General features: G+C 39.1%; 1 long non-coding RNA gene across 1 annotated transcript; it reads left to right on the top strand.

Annotated features, from left to right (window-relative positions):
• The first annotated feature begins 273 nt into the window (after positions 1 to 273).
• Positions 274 to 15,318, top strand: LOC113946493. Its single transcript, XR_003527452.1, has 3 exons — positions 274 to 498; positions 10,097 to 10,243; positions 14,264 to 15,318. It is a non-coding gene; the product is annotated as an uncharacterized LOC113946493 (long non-coding RNA).
• The last annotated feature ends 531 nt before the right edge of the window (positions 15,319 to 15,849 follow it).

Below are 15,849 nucleotides of genomic sequence, written 5' to 3'. Positions count from 1 at the left end.
ACCTAAATGCTATACCTTACCATCTAAAAATATTGGATTCTTAGTTAATTTTTTAATTTTTCAAATGAGTCTAGCACTCAAATATTTTTTTTCTTTAAAAAAGGTTGGCAACATGGCATTTATCCAATATAGTGTGGTCTTTTTAAGGTCTGCAGTATGAACACATTTTTTCATCTCAGTGAGATCTATCACTTCAAGGTCTATTTCAGCATCCCTCCAATAAAGGAGTGGTCAAATATTACCCAGGGAAAGGTGCAGCAGGCAGGCCAAGCCTCCAAAGCACAGCTGTCTGGTCTTCCAAGAAATCCCCTGTCTCCAAAGGAAAAGGATCACTGATGCTTCCACAGAAGGAAGAATTCCTCCCATTGCAGTTCCAGGAGTGTGTGAGGGAAGGAATGAGAAGGGGGGCAGAAGAAACACACAGGATCCATATGCTATAACATACTTCGGGCTCCAAATGGGCATAATCTGTCCCTTGATTCCAGTCTCTCAATACATGTCTGTAACTTCCATCAGCAAGAATTTTGAAATATTTGCAGTAAGCTCTTTTTCACATTTGGCTATTGAATTAATTGACAAAAAAACATCCAAATTGCACCAGATGCTTCCTCAACATACGGTGGGCATTTCTGAAAGGGGACATCAGCTTGCTGTACGTTGATTTATGGAAATTTTTTCATTAACACGGTACTTCAACAGTGCTCAATCACTTTATGACTAGTCTACGTTAAATAGACTTGAGAAATTACATTGTTACATGTACTGTGCAAAAGAAAATACACCTTCTCTACTTCATTAAAAAACCAAAACTGAACTTGTTTTAATAAATGCAAGTAGGCTTTTAATTCTAAGTAATTCAAAATTTATACAGCAAAAGGCCTTGCAAGTCATCACATAAGGTATTTCAGACAAACGTTTACTTAATTTTTAGCAAATTGTATTGTGCTTATAGAAATAATCCTTTGCCATGGACAACTTACAGCTAAATACTAAGTGAAAGGGGGTTATCTTAATTTTTCTGGCAGAATTGGGTTTTCTTTTAGTAATGCCTTTCTTTTTATTAATAAAACAGAGCTTCTCTGGCAATTTCTGCTTCTATAATTCATAAGACCTGTAGTCTGATAGTCTTAAATAGCTATCCAGGAGTTTAAATAAAAGGAAAATTATCTCTGTGCCACTGAAACAACACAAATTTGTGGTCTGTGCTACAGCTTTATTGATTGGAAACTCTCCAAAAGTTAGAATATTAATTACATTTCATTTTGCTAACTAGAGTTAATAGCCAAGATTAAAATAATCAAAATTTATAATCAAAATAATTAGCTAGATTTAAAATCTTTTGGGACAACAAAATCGAGGTTGTTTGATCCTGGGTTAAACATTAGTCTGTGATGTCACACAAGTCAAACAAACCACAATTGTGAAACATTTCACTGTTCTGATTTCTTTTTCTGAGCATAATACATTGACTTCTCTGGAAACTGCAGCACCGAGCGTGATGTTATGTCTCTCAGAGTGAGGAAGCATTCTGATTGACTGATGATCCTTTTAATGTGACATTTTAATTTAGTCAAACCACAAGGCTCAGGCAGAGCAGATGTTCAGTGTGTGTCTGAACTAACAGCCCTATCTCCTTTCAGCAAAAACGTATACACTCTTATTCCACTCGCAGAATCTCCAGATATAGTATTTTAAGGTACATCAACCCAGGTTGCAGCTAGCACATGACTGCATTCCTAGAAGCAATTAGATAGTTTTCTTCATCTGGGCTTTCAAAAATCCCAATGCAAGCATTTTGTTATAAACAAACATCTGGTCATGTCTCAGTAACAAAGAAAGATAAAGTGTTTTTGACAGAACTTTGCCCTCTGGTCAAACTTCACTTTTCACCGGTGTCTTTCATTTATTCGTTTTTGAAGACTATTTACAAAGGCCTCTAACAGGATGTCAATAAGTAGATCCGCTGATATGGAGAAAAGTGATTCAATACTCTGAGTATAATTTTTAGAGTAAAGAATCAAAATTGAGAGCCTGTAATAAACAAAAGATACATAATCAAGTACACCAGATCAAAGCTAATACAATGTAGTGACAAGAGTTTTCTGGCTGCTTTCAATGAGCTCTAAACATGGTTATTTTCTCTCATAAAAGACAAAGGAAAGCTACAGAAAGACAAAGATTAGCACAGTGCAGCTAAAGTGCCATCCTTCCATTCTCTCAGCCATAATCTCTTACCACGAGCATCAGAGGTTTTTTTCCCTTGTTAATCATGGCAAAACAAGCTGTCACTTCGAAGTTCAGAAATAAATCCCATCTTTGTGCAATGAACTTTACATTCACCTTTTTGTCAGCTTCTTGTATCTCATAGGTCTCTGTAAAGCTGAGGAAGGACCCACAAGTCAGCTACAACCAGGGGTGTTGCCATGCCCAGGAAAGTGTTCTTCCAAAAGTCAGTCCTCACCTCTGTTGCCTGAACTAAGAAATGTAAGGTAACCATAAGCCTTTGATTTGCGGAAGGCTATTAACTGAAAAACAATGCTGTCAGTAAGTTAAAACAAAAATGTCAGTAAGTGCTGACATTTTCCTTACACTCTTTCTTTAGTATGTAGGCTAGACAGAAACAACATCAGTGGGGTACCCTTGACAAAGACAGGTGACATGAGGCATATACCAGTTTCTTGAACAGTGTGAAACACAAGATACCATTATCTGAATCCAATTGGATATTAATTAAAGCAGAGTGTCCTTATGTAGCCCCCGAAAAGTACTTGACAATCCCAGTTCTTTCAGACATTAAGAGGAACTGAGGGAATTCATGAATTTGCACCTTCCAGAAGACACCACCAATAATTTCACAGAAGAAAGACAAAACTAGGAGTTTTATTTGGAGTGAAGTTGTTGGAGGTTGCAAAGGAATCGGAGGGGTTCTTGGGATACAGAATGTGTAGGGAGGCAGTACTGATACTGTGCTATGGTCTCCTTAAGACATTCTGTAGGCAGAGTGGGAGGAGGAGAAACCCATTTGATGTTAATTTATTCTTTTCCTTTCAGAGCCTTTATCGCATAACAGCAACTATCCTCTTGGCTCTTGGAAGTGTTTGGAGGGGAAAAAATTAAAAAGGGAGAGATGAGGTTGAAGGCACAGAAATTCTAGAGCAATCTGTAGACAGAGTACAGCTGGAAAATGTGGCGATTGTGTTTTATTCAGTCTTCAAAATTGAAAAAAAACCAAAACAACAACAACAAAACCCCGGCCTTTTTAATACAAATCCATACTCTTCGTATCCCAGGTGCTTGAGATATACCACCACTTTTTTTTTTCTCTTTAAGAAACAAAGCAAACACTGCAGCAGCAGATAGGCTAATGATAGCAATCAAACCAATCTGTGATATGTAATTCTTAGAAGGTAAATATATTCTTCTTAAAACAACAAATTAATTATTTTCTTTGCATACTTTTCTCCCAAGAGAAGGGATAACAAAATTCTTGTGTTGGCATGTTGCATAGATTTCTCTCCCGGGCTCTCTAAACAATAAGAGGTTATCCACATGTATCGGAAATATAACTGTTTTTATGACTAAGCTACTACCAGAACATAAATGATAAGCAAGTTTTTTCCCCAATAGAGTAATGTCCAGTCAGGATTTGGAGATTTAGCTAGTTCTGCACAAGTGTCTGCTCACACAGCTAATTAACACTAAAGCTCATACAGTAGCAAAGAAATTAAATTCAGTGTCTTGAAGTTGTTTTTCTCGCTGAGCTGAACTCAGAGACCATGAATGATAATTTCACTACTGCTTTCCAGTTGCAGCATTTCTTTGGTATCTAGCACAGCACAGCACATAGCTGACCAGGCTCCAAACAAGTAAACACATGGGGGGAAAAAAGCAGCTTAGCTACAGCAACACGAATCCCTGCATTGGCTATATACATGTTTGTGCTCTGGCAAAGACCTGGCTGAGCACTGTGCTGTAGGAGGTCTGACTGTGGTCCGTCAAGTAGCGGATTTAAAGCCAGTTCTGCTCTATCCAGATTACTACAGTGTGCAACATCCTGTATCACCTTACAGCCCTCTGACGTTACACTGATGGGCACCAGCTGAAAGCCTCAGACTTTTCTCTGCAAACCCTTTTATGTCTTCAGGTATCAAGGCAGAACACACCTTCCATCACTACATACAGTACAGCTGACAGCGAGTGTTATTTCCTGTCTGGAAACAGAGAGGCTATCACATTAGTTAGCTAAAAGCTGTAAAGCCCAAAAATTGCAGCCAGACATCAATATGCCCTACAGAGGGTCTCAGGTGTGCAGTAACCCACCTCCACCATTACTGAAGCATGTAAATGCATTAATCCATGGAGCTGATCCACTCATGAAATACCAACATTGCAATACATCCGCTCTCATAAACTGTTGCAAACTGAATTAAAATGTAGCTATTTCAGGATGCTGTCCCAAGGAGAGGAATGTATTTTTGAAAGGAAAGCATACTGCTTCCAAGAGTCTTTTACCCACATAAAAATATTTGTAGCCTTGAAATTCTCCCTTAAGCTTCCTTGCTCTATTTAGCTTTTCAGCATCTGATCACAGAACAAGTACAGTAAACTTCAGAGCATTCCCTGAAATTATTTTCTTGTGTTTTCTTGGTTTATGATCACCTTTCCTAACAGACACCATAAATTAACCTGCTTTTCTATTAAATAGTACATCAAACTTTAGTATGCCCAACAGGGAATACCAGACCTACAGCTACCTCAGCTTGTCTGAGTATCTTGTCCCATTGGGTTTCTTTTGCCCTAAACAGAAAGCCCTATTGAAAGCCTTACATGACAAAAAGTCTTCACACTTCCTAGTTTTGTTGCAGTTCTCCTGTGGACAGAAAATATCCAAAGGAGTAAACTAGGTGTGAATAGTCATTAATAGTGTTTCCTGCCAGGGGAGGCCTCTTACAGCATTCTAGCCATATCAGACTGGCTATCTGCTTCAATAAACTAGCTTTTAAACTAATTTGTCAATCCATCTACATCAGCAACATTTATTTCATTAATTGGAAGAATTAGCTCTTTGTAGCAAGTCGAAGGCTGTGAAGCCAAAATACACTGTACTTTCTCCCTAGTGACCCAGAGACCTTTGGATGAACTCTTGGGGTGCCATTAAAATGAATAGTTATATAGAAAAAATAGCATTTTAATGTTTATTTAACATTTAATTTTCTACCTTTCCAAAAAGGGAACTTTAAACATTTTTGAACATCTGGTGGCCTTATTTTGTAGTTTGTTTCTCCACTGATATGAGCAGAATGTCTTCAACTTAGAGAAGACAAGTCTGTATTTTAGCCACATGGATGCTCTCAGGTTACAAACAGTGTGGAGGAGGAGGAGATAACAGAAGTTCCTTTTTAATTTATTTTAGGATTGACATGTTAAATTTTAGAGGGCCAAGTCCTACTGTCTGCTATACCACTGAGATCAATGAAGCTTGTCTGGAGCTATAATTGTATACATAATATTAGTCACACCAGATACTGCTGCATTTTAAGCACAAAAATATTGTATGAGGTAAAGTAAGTTTAATTACAACAACTTAATAACAGAATTGATTTGTTCTTTTAAGTGGCTAAGATTTTTACATGGATGCTGTTGTAATTGAGAAGAAGGTGTGTTACCACAAACCTCCCAAACTTACAGGTACACATACATACATCCTTCTTTATACAAATGCCTGTATAGATAAAATTATAACACCAGATATATTGGTATCTATTGTGTGCTATACATGAAAGTTATAAACTATTTGAGTCTTAAACATCTGTAGTATTAACAGACCCTTAGAGCACTTCTGCAATTTTTTAACCCATATTTTCTTGGTTTATCGTCCCCTTTGCTAAGAGACATCAGAAATTAACCTGCTTATCTAATGAAGAGCTCATCAGTCCTATCTAAAACAATAATCAGCTCTCCAGTCCTACACAATATTCTCCCACCTGCTCACACAATACTGTAGTCATGCTCCTAAAAGCAGCCTAAAAGCTCATGTTAGCTTAGGTGACTACCATGTACTCTAAAACTTCCAGGATCACCAATTTCTAGCATTCAGAAATCTTACGTGGTAGACCTTCTTTCTCTTAAATACACACCTTTGGGCTCACATTTGTCTGTGAGAAAATTTCTGTTCTTCCAAACATACTCTTATCAAACAGTCCCCCCTGGTTAGCAAAAAGGTGCTACCAGAACAAAATGAGATTCCATCAAAATATTTTTTTAGCAATAGCTTCATAATTATTTACGAATAACTCAAAGAAAAGAGTCAAACGAAGACCAGTAGACTAGCAATAAGCCTGACTGATTTCCTGAACAAAAACCCTTTTCCATCCTTATGATGATGATAACCTTTTTATAGATACTTCTTACAAAATATTTTTAATCATTGCAGTATGGAGTCCTTTTATCTCCTGCTAATTATCTTAATCTAATTTATTAAGTGAGCAGCTTGTCATCACATTTAACTTTGCCCACAATATTTGAAATCTAATCCAGTTATTTGGCAAGAGCAGATTTAAATAGGAGTATCTTCATTGACAGCAATTACTTTACAATCTTTAGCTAATTGTATGTCCTAAGAAGATTTTAATGATTTTTTTTTTGTTCTGAATTAGTACCAGATTAGCCTGCCTACAGTTATACATTTTATTATGCTTATTCTCCTTAAACATAGCCTCCTGCAGGATTTTATTTTTTATTTCTTAGAATTTTTTTGATGTTTCAGAACTAATATTTACACTGAATTCCATTAAAATAATTGAAACGGAAGAGCAGCTCCATCTCCCTGAGAATCCCAAGACCTGGATCTGTTGATCGTTTTATGTAAACTTGCACAGAATTTCTCCAGGAGCCTATTCTTGTCAGATAGTATCATAGTCACCAACAAAAAAGGTATAGAACCACCTGCATTCTGGTTCAGTTCTAATAGCTCAGCTATCATTTTTAGAAATTAATTAAAACTCGCACATCAAATTATCTTTAAGGCCTTAAACATCTCACATTACTATTGAGAGCTAAAATCAGGTAAATAATTTTTGTTCTGTGTTGTGAAAATGAATAGGCTCTGGTGTGGTTACTTAGACCACTGTGATAAGTAAGTGACACCCTTCATGGTGGCTCAGCATAAAATGCAATGAATGACCTTGTGGCTGGTTAAATTGCAAGGCAAGACTTAGGTGTTTAATAACCACAAAAAGCTGTTTATTGCACATACAGTCCACTGTCACTGACATCATCCATAGCAGAAAGCATTTAATAAATGGTTTTTTTTAAAAAAAAAGGAAATTTTTTTTAAAAATCAATATAATTCAAGTTTGAAAGTATTTTGCACTATCTGTCCTAGCTCCCTACATGAAGGTTTTCAAAATGTAGCATCTCTTTTTGAATTAATAATAGGCGTACATAAAGATGGAATCCACTTCCCTATGCATGGAACAACCTGAGGGGCCCTGAAATTCATGCAGGCAGGCAGTGTGAGCCTATGCCACACTACCTATCTTCATGCATCATGGAACTATAGAATCATTTAGGTTGTAAAAGACCTCTAAGATCATTGTGTCCAACATTAACCCAGCACTACCAAGTCCACCACCAAGCGCCCACCTTCAAAGTTACTAAGAACTAGTAAGGATTTTTGCTTAACTGATATAAATGATAAGAACTAAATGGAATAATTACCCTTAAGTAGCATTTTCAAAGTGTATGTTCTTTCTAGTGAGGCAAGGAGTGTTGTCAAGGAAAAAGACTCACTGAGCCACCACTAGCTAGAAGCAGGAGGGAAACTCTTCATGTCTCTGGGTTGAGCAGGCTGAGACAAAGACCATTTGCAATATCCGAAGTTTCTGGTAGCTGAAGCAATCATCTGCAGGTTGGCCCGACACACGTAGAAGTAGGTAATTACTTCATCTGTGCAAAGAAAAATGGCATTTTACTGCTAACTGGACCATAGAGCAATACAGCCTTGAGATGTACTACCCTCAGGAGAAGAGTTTAGGGAAGATGTTTAGGAGTTCCAACACCATTGCCTATGACAAGCTGTGACCCTAGCAATGTCATTAACTGGGAAGAGAAAAGTGAGTTGGTGTTTTACTAAAAAAACAAGACAACCCAAAGTATTGTGGGATATATGACCATACATAACTTTAAACACAATATATAAAATGGGAAAAGCAAGCTATAAAAGGACATGTTTTAAAAATTATTCTTTGAAATTTTTCCTCAACGGGACTAACATCTGTTGATCATTTTGTCCGCCAGCCCAAGGAAGTTCAGAATATGAAAGAGGTAATGAACTGTGAGAAAAGCTTTGCTTTGCAAGAGTGTTTCTTTGATTTTTATTTTTTTTATCAAAATTGTAGTGGCCTCTGACCAGTCACAAAATAACAATCATTAACTGGGCTATTTTTGTTCTCGGCCCAATCTTGCAACCAGCAGAATCATGTTCTCCAGCCCATCCTCATCCACGAGTAGCGCAGTAAATGCTGCCACAAGGAGAACCCACTTAACGTAGATATCTATTTAAGGCCTGTTATGATCTCTCATCTGGAGTAACAAAACCCAGGTGCTCCACATAGCAGCTGCTCGTCACTCTTCCTGATAGCTTGGCAGGTCTGCAAGTGAGGAGAGATCTGAAGCCTTGTGCAGACATAATACATTTCACTCCCAAGAAAATGAAACCATACTTGGAGTTTCCCTAAGTGATGGTTGTAATAGGAGACATGGCACTGTCAGCACCTGTGTGGGAGCACCATTTGATGGAAACTGGGAACCTTTGTATAATCCAAACTCAACCCCAAAAGACAAATGGGACCAACCTCCTAAGAATAAAATGTTTCTTCCTCAAATCACTGCCTTTTATAGGTGCTCCATCACTTCTAGGCCATACTAATAGACTGAAATAATAGTGCTCACGTCTGCCAACTAGTCCTACAATTTGCACAGATTACTTGGTTGAGTGGATGAACCATCTGAAATAAAACTGGTCTTTTATAGAAATATTCCTGTGTTACAGACCTAAGATGCTCGCAGTTTTCTAACTTTTTAACTCACCACAATGTCAGGACTACTCCTTTATGTCCACAGGAAACCTCCATGGATTAGAAGTCCAAAGCAAGTTATGAAGATCCTTCCTATCCCTCCTACCTTTGCTTCTACTGCACATTTCTGAGATGTTGACACAGCTCCTTGTGTGGTCTTGAAACTGATGCTGTTAAACAGCAGCCAAAAGAGAGGGGAAAATCTGCTTTTTTATTTATATAAATCTGGCTAGGAGTTTTTATTTATTTAGAATGGAGTTTAAACTGTGCTTGACTCTAAATAAATAAAACACGTTATTTTCCCTCCCTACTGGTTGCCACCAAGCTGTGCGAATTTCAAAGACCACACAGACAGCAGTGGCTGTGTGGTAAAATGGGGACTGATGCAAAGGGAGGCAGCCCACCAGGGGCTGGGGTTTGCAAGGCTTGCAGGTGAAAGAAGTACTATGAAAGGCATGCTGTGAGAGTACGGATAAGCATAACTCTGAAAAAGACATCAGTTCCTTGGATATTGTGCTGATGCTGATCCTTTTCCTTCCACGTCTAACAGTACATTTCTCCACACCAGACTGAGCCTTACAAAGTAACTCCTGTGCAAGTCACTCCTGTCCATCACAATGACAGCTTTCTGTGTGTAACAACAGCCCTATGAGAGCACAATGAGGGAGACAGGCAGGAAGAATGCCAGGGAAACACATTTAGGATTCAGTAAAGTGGAGAGGATGGAAAGAAAGTATCTTTAAGATTTATTCCAGGCTGTCCATTTCCTTTAGCTAGAGCCTTGAAAAAAATAAATTTGGATGCAGTTATGTGCACTGTGCATAAGGATGATGCTGCTTGAGCAGGGAGGTAGGACCAGATGACCTACTCTGGTCCCTTACAACCTTACCCATTTTGTGATTCGCTGACAAGGAAGAAAAGCCCACAGAGATGAACAGGCTGGGACAAGGGACTGAATTCTTTTTTTCTCTTCAATCAGTCACAGGCAACACTTCTGTAACATGTATGTCTTCTTTTAGCCTCTAAGTCACAAATCCAATGGACCAAATACAACTCATCTTTGGAGTAGCCACTGGGATGAATTTAGATCTGGCTGTATCAGAAACGATGTCAGAAGAAAAGTGGATGAAAATTGTACAAAAACTCCTTTGTACCCTGCTTCACAGGTGAGTCTCATCTTACTCAGTGATCAGCAAAGACACTCCTTCCTAGTGTCCCTCACCTGAACATCCCTGATTTCTTCACATGGTCAGTAAATGATAACTTCAGACAAGTTGACAAGTTCAGACAACCTCAGTTCAGATCTTTTGGAAACACTAGGTTCATGAAATATCTATCTGCCGTGTGAAGCTCATGTTTGGAGGAAGGCAGAAATGCAAAAGGCAAAAGCACTAACTCCTCCTGTTGGCACCCAGCTAAAACCAAATCTACTTGCTCCTCCCATAGTACCTGCGTACAACAAGTGCCATGTAAAACCATGAATTTATGAAAAACTCCCATTATACACCACCAGATAAATAAAGAATGAATGCATCTGACTCTCTGCTTGATCCTGGACTGCTGCACCACTGATTTGCATTATTTCTCCTCTTCTTCCAATGCTTCCTTTTGAAAGCAAATACAAGGGAAATTACAAGATTCATCTTTTTTGCGGGCATCTTATTGTCATTGACCAAGGACTTCACCATGCCAAGTTCTGCTACTCACTTTCTTTGGTTCACCAGTTGTTAACTATAGGAAGAGCTGGTTGCAGACAAAGTCATTTTTCTGGTAGACCATGGTCTGCAGTTGATCTAAAAGGCTTAAAGGCTTAACACTTATCTCATTGGTCCAACTGAGGGATCAGAATTTACGTCTAAAATTATAGTTATCTTCAGCAATACTGACCTAAACAGCCTACTCTTGGAATATAAAGATAGAACAGACTATTTCTCAGGGGCTGACTATAGAGCCTGCTTGCAAAGAGCTGAACTTGCCAGTCTATGCTAAAATGCAGTGGGCAATAGCTCTATGAGGCAAACCTGTCCATATTCGTGATTCAAGTAAGCTATTTTACAAGTTACAGTATAATCCTTAGCAGCAGTATCTGCTGACCTGGTGTGAAAGTGAACCTGCAAATGTCTTATTCCTGGGGTGAACATCAAACACCAGCAGAAGGACTGGGGAACAATTAGCTGCAGCTACTAAATTTTTTCATCTCCTTTGGGGGGAAGGAAGAAGGATCAGTGAACTCTTACATGTGAAAGAGAGAAAAAAATAATACAAAGAGTGGCAAGGCAGAAGCAGGTCAAAGGAGAGTAGGAAACTTACTGGGAGGTCAAGCCAACTGAAAAGCCTACTTTTTCTCCAAATAAGGCAGATATTCAGAGTCCATAGCTTGTAAGGCACTTGGCCAAAGTCAAAGTGAGACATACAAAACCCTACCACAAGACAGAAAAAAAAAGACAGAAAGAAAGAAAAACATCCCTATCTCAGCAGAGCAGCAGAGTTGGCTCAGAATTTACTGTTGAAGGAAAGGTCAGCAGACAGCCTTTACTCAGCAATGACTGCTGAATATGAAGAGACATAAGCAAGGGACAACAAAAGAAGTAGAGATTATTAGAGCGACAGCAAACCCTTCCCAGCTGGGAAGGGTACTGGACAAAGCACATATCTCCCTGTGCCTCCAAAGCTAGAAGCAGTTCTGAGAGGGGAAGCTTATCTGGATTCTCAACATCTTTCCAAATCCAGTTGGTTCAGATAATGATGCAGCTCAAACAGATTTTTGTTAAATTCAACGTGGCTTTTCCAGTTTTGTCTTCTACTGACGTGCGTGAATACATTGCCTTGTGCTGGCTGCAGGTGTACTATCAGAATCCCACATAAATTGAAGATCCTGACCTTCAGCTAATACAGCTGGCACAATTTCACCAAATTTATTCAACATGAAGTCTTCCTATCCTTTTACCTTCTTATTTTCACATCCACCCCCACCCCCCTCACACTCTGACATTCTAAGTGTAACATGTACTGTAAGGCTACTCCTCTACCCACAGACTGCCTTGCCCACATCTCTCACATCTTGCACCTCAGGGGTAATTAGCATAAACTCAGTCAAATGCAAGGACAAACCACAAGCCCTGGGTGCTCAGAATGACTGCAGAGGACAAACACAACCCAGGTTCACTGATAATCGTAGTCTGCAAGACCTTTGTCTGCCACATCACTAGTCTTATGTAGAATAAAGACCATGGATTCTTAGGCCCAAGGACAAGGATATGGATACTCCATACAGAAGTCAGGAACTCCTGTCTCTGCTCCTTTATGTCTTCTCACTAGATATCACAGTAGGACTTTTCCAAACTAGTCATACATATTTCCAAATAAGTTTTGACTTTATTCTAACAACTGGGTTGAGGCTGTGCATTTGGACTTTCCTCTTCTTTTCTTTAAAAAAACCCTTTATTCAGATTTCTGGGTGGCAAAAGAGAGAAGACTTAAATTTAAAATGCTTTGGAGATCCTATGAGAAACCTCTTTATATTTGTGTGTGGTCCTGCAGTTTTGTCAGTTGTCTGACGTTTTAATTTCCTGTTCCTCTCTTATGGTGGGATTCTGATTTCCTCTCACTCTTTCTCCTTTCTCCATTACAGAAACCTAACAAGCATCTTCAGTTCTACCATCTGTTTCCTATTCACTCTTATAAATATTGAAACAAATAATTAATTTGGAGAACAAGCAAGATGTATTCTGGCTCATCTTCTGTCAATATATAACTTCTACCAGCCCTTTCCAGTCTTTCAATCTCTTATAGAAATTAGCTCCTTTGCACCAGACTATTCATGGTCTAACTCCTTAATGAAACTGGTCCAGTTTAAAGTGGTTTGATGTTTTTTACATTAGAAACAGCCATTCTGGGTGTTCTGTGTCCCCACAAAATGCTGTGTCAACATAGTCCAGTTGCAAACTAGCTTTTGATAAACTGTCTTTCTGTATTCAGACAACATAAAATATGAAAGACTATCCATTGAGCCTGATAAAACAGCCATGCTGAACAATGTATAGTCCATCCTCAGTACACATAATCCTCTGCTAGCAGGAATATGATGTTAATGGGAAGAGAAAGATTTTGTCTACTTTTAAAGCAACTCCAAGCAGTTCAAAGAGATATCACCAAATGCCTGTCTATTCCTGTTTCATATGCCAATGCAGTTCTCTGTGTACCAGGAATCTCAATCCATGAGATTCCTCCTGAATGTCCAGTTGCCATTTCCATAGGGCAAAGACTATCCTTTTCTTCTGTGGTTGGCTATGGCTTGTGTCAGCATGATGCTAAACTGTGACAGAGCTGTTCACTGGCCATGCATCAAAAACAAGCCCCTAACACAGTACTTAGAAGTACATGTGTACTCAGTGCCAAGAGCCAATGTAATAGATTTTATTTTTTCTTTACTGCTGCTGAAATGCTAAATCCAGCTTCCCAGTGTGCCAGATAAGCTTTTCTGTGAAAGATCACTCTAACCCACCAGCCATGCTAGTCAGAGATATTACAGGATGCTAAAAATGTTGCAAAGTGCCAAAATCTCCTCAGGATGATTCACCTAATCCTCACACACACATAAATACTAAAGATTGTCAGAACTAAGATGGACCTCAGTGTCTTGTAGCCATTTCAGCCCTCAGTCAGGAGCGAATGCAACTTTATTCCTTTCTGTTTGTCCATCCTTCAGTGTAAAACTCCTTGGAAGTAAACCATCCTTTTAGCATGAACCTAGTAAGGCCACAAGGGCATACCAGCCAGGGCCCCAGTTCTAAGCTGGCACAGCCAGACTTTGCCTGTCACCCACAGGACCGAGACCACCATGTACAAACTTGAGGAGAAATTACACCAGCCCCAGGAGAGGTCAGCATGGATGTGGAACTCCCCAGGAGGTGGCAGAGAGCAGTGTGCACTGAAAGGGGACAAAGAGGCACTCAGGGCCCAGCTGTCTTTTTGGCAGTCAGTCCCTCTAGAATGGCACCAAATTGGTGCTCCCTTGGACCATGGTTGTGTTGCCCTGTCCCAGGGTGCTAGCCAGAAGTGTGTCCCTTCTCCCCTTCTGCAAACAGTCATGTAGACAAGCCAGACTAAGTCAGGCACTCATCCGTATCTTACTGCCCACCACAGCACTCACCAAACTTCAACCGGTCCAACCTTTCTCTCCTCAGACTTGTGACCATGACTGAATTCATCTTCTGGATGTTTCCTCAGATGAGCATGCCTTTAACTTTTCCTTGGGGCTTAAAAAAGATTTTTCAACCCCTTTTTTCCATATCATCACACACTGTCCTGGAGATGTCTCTCAGGAATATATATGGTGAGGTTTCACATCCCTAGTCCTCTCCAGGAATGGGATTGCAAAAGAACATTCCAACTATTTTAGGTTATGGAAAAAGTAATCAAATATTTCACTCACCACTAAAATGTCATCGTTTTATGCATTTCACAAAGAATTCTCTCGTTACGTTAGATAGGCCTGGAGAGACTCCAGTCTCTGTGGGTTGCATGCATTCCCCTGTTCTGCTCAGAAATTAAAAGCCTTAGTCTTTTTTTTAAGAAAGCCAAAGTCACTTGGTGCCCTGCTACTGACCCAAAACTTGATGGCAATACACCCTATTTCTCTTACAAACTGATTTGGCCTTTTCTGAATTTGTTCCTCACACAGCTGTGTGCACACCATTCTCCCCACATACTTTGATAAAAATAACAATTGCACATGAAGAAAAAAGAAAACCCAGAATAGTAACGACAACAGCAACCGCTTGAGGAAGACTAATGAGTGCTGCTGAACAGCAGAGCCTTTCATTGACACTGAATAAAGAAGACAGCAAGTCCATGAGGCTATTAGTATCCAAATTTTAAATTTAACTGATTTTTTTAATTATTATTTTGGCACAATGCTGCAACAATACATCAGCATGATACAAACACTGTAGCATCTGCAAGAATTCTCAGCCTTTGAGCAAAAGAGTATGTTAGCAACACACGGACCTTATGAATGCAAGTAATTCTTGCTGTAGGAGAGAGACAAAGTGTATCCATACCTCTTACTCTCTTCCATATCACTGTAATGCCTACAGGTTCAGAGAGCCAAAGACACCAGTGTCTGGGCACTACACGAACACATAAAAGGACAGTTCTAAACCTATATACTACAGCTCTAAGACTTCAACAGCTGCATGAAACCCAGTGGCATGGCAGAGATAAAAGTTGAGTAAGAAATGTCTGTACTGAGAAATACGTTGTTGTTCAATCTATGTTGCTTTAATGTGAAATCCTACATTACAGGATTTTCTGTAATAAAATGCATCTCCTGAGAATTTTCTGCAAGGCTTCTTCTATTTGACAAGATCTTCATAAAATATCTTTCTGCAAAATCAGAGAAGTTGAAAAGAAAATCTATTTCAGGAACAAATATACCCCATGTTCTACATTATCTGAAGGACCAGTGTAAGAAATTACCCTGATTGAATCTGAGTAAAAAATGTCATAGATTTCTTTTGAAAAATCATACATATTGTTGGGACAACATACATTAAGGAGACACTAAAGATCCCTGTTCAGGATGGATAAGTATAAGTAGTACTTTTTAGTGCAGGCATTGGTGAGTGCTTTGTTCTAGTGACCCTATGATGACAATTGAAAGTATCAGATATTACATCCAATCCTACAGACTCCACTCATATGAGCAAATCCCATTGCACTAGTAGATCACACTCCTGTGCATAACTCCCAGAAGAAAAGGTGTATAACT

This window comes from Corapipo altera, unplaced genomic scaffold (genome assembly GCF_003945725.1).
Source record: "Corapipo altera isolate COAL_440 unplaced genomic scaffold, ASM394572v1 48b, whole genome shotgun sequence".
Taxonomy (NCBI): domain Eukaryota; kingdom Metazoa; phylum Chordata; class Aves; order Passeriformes; family Pipridae; genus Corapipo; species Corapipo altera.
This window is presented reverse-complemented; position numbering and strand designations above follow the sequence as displayed.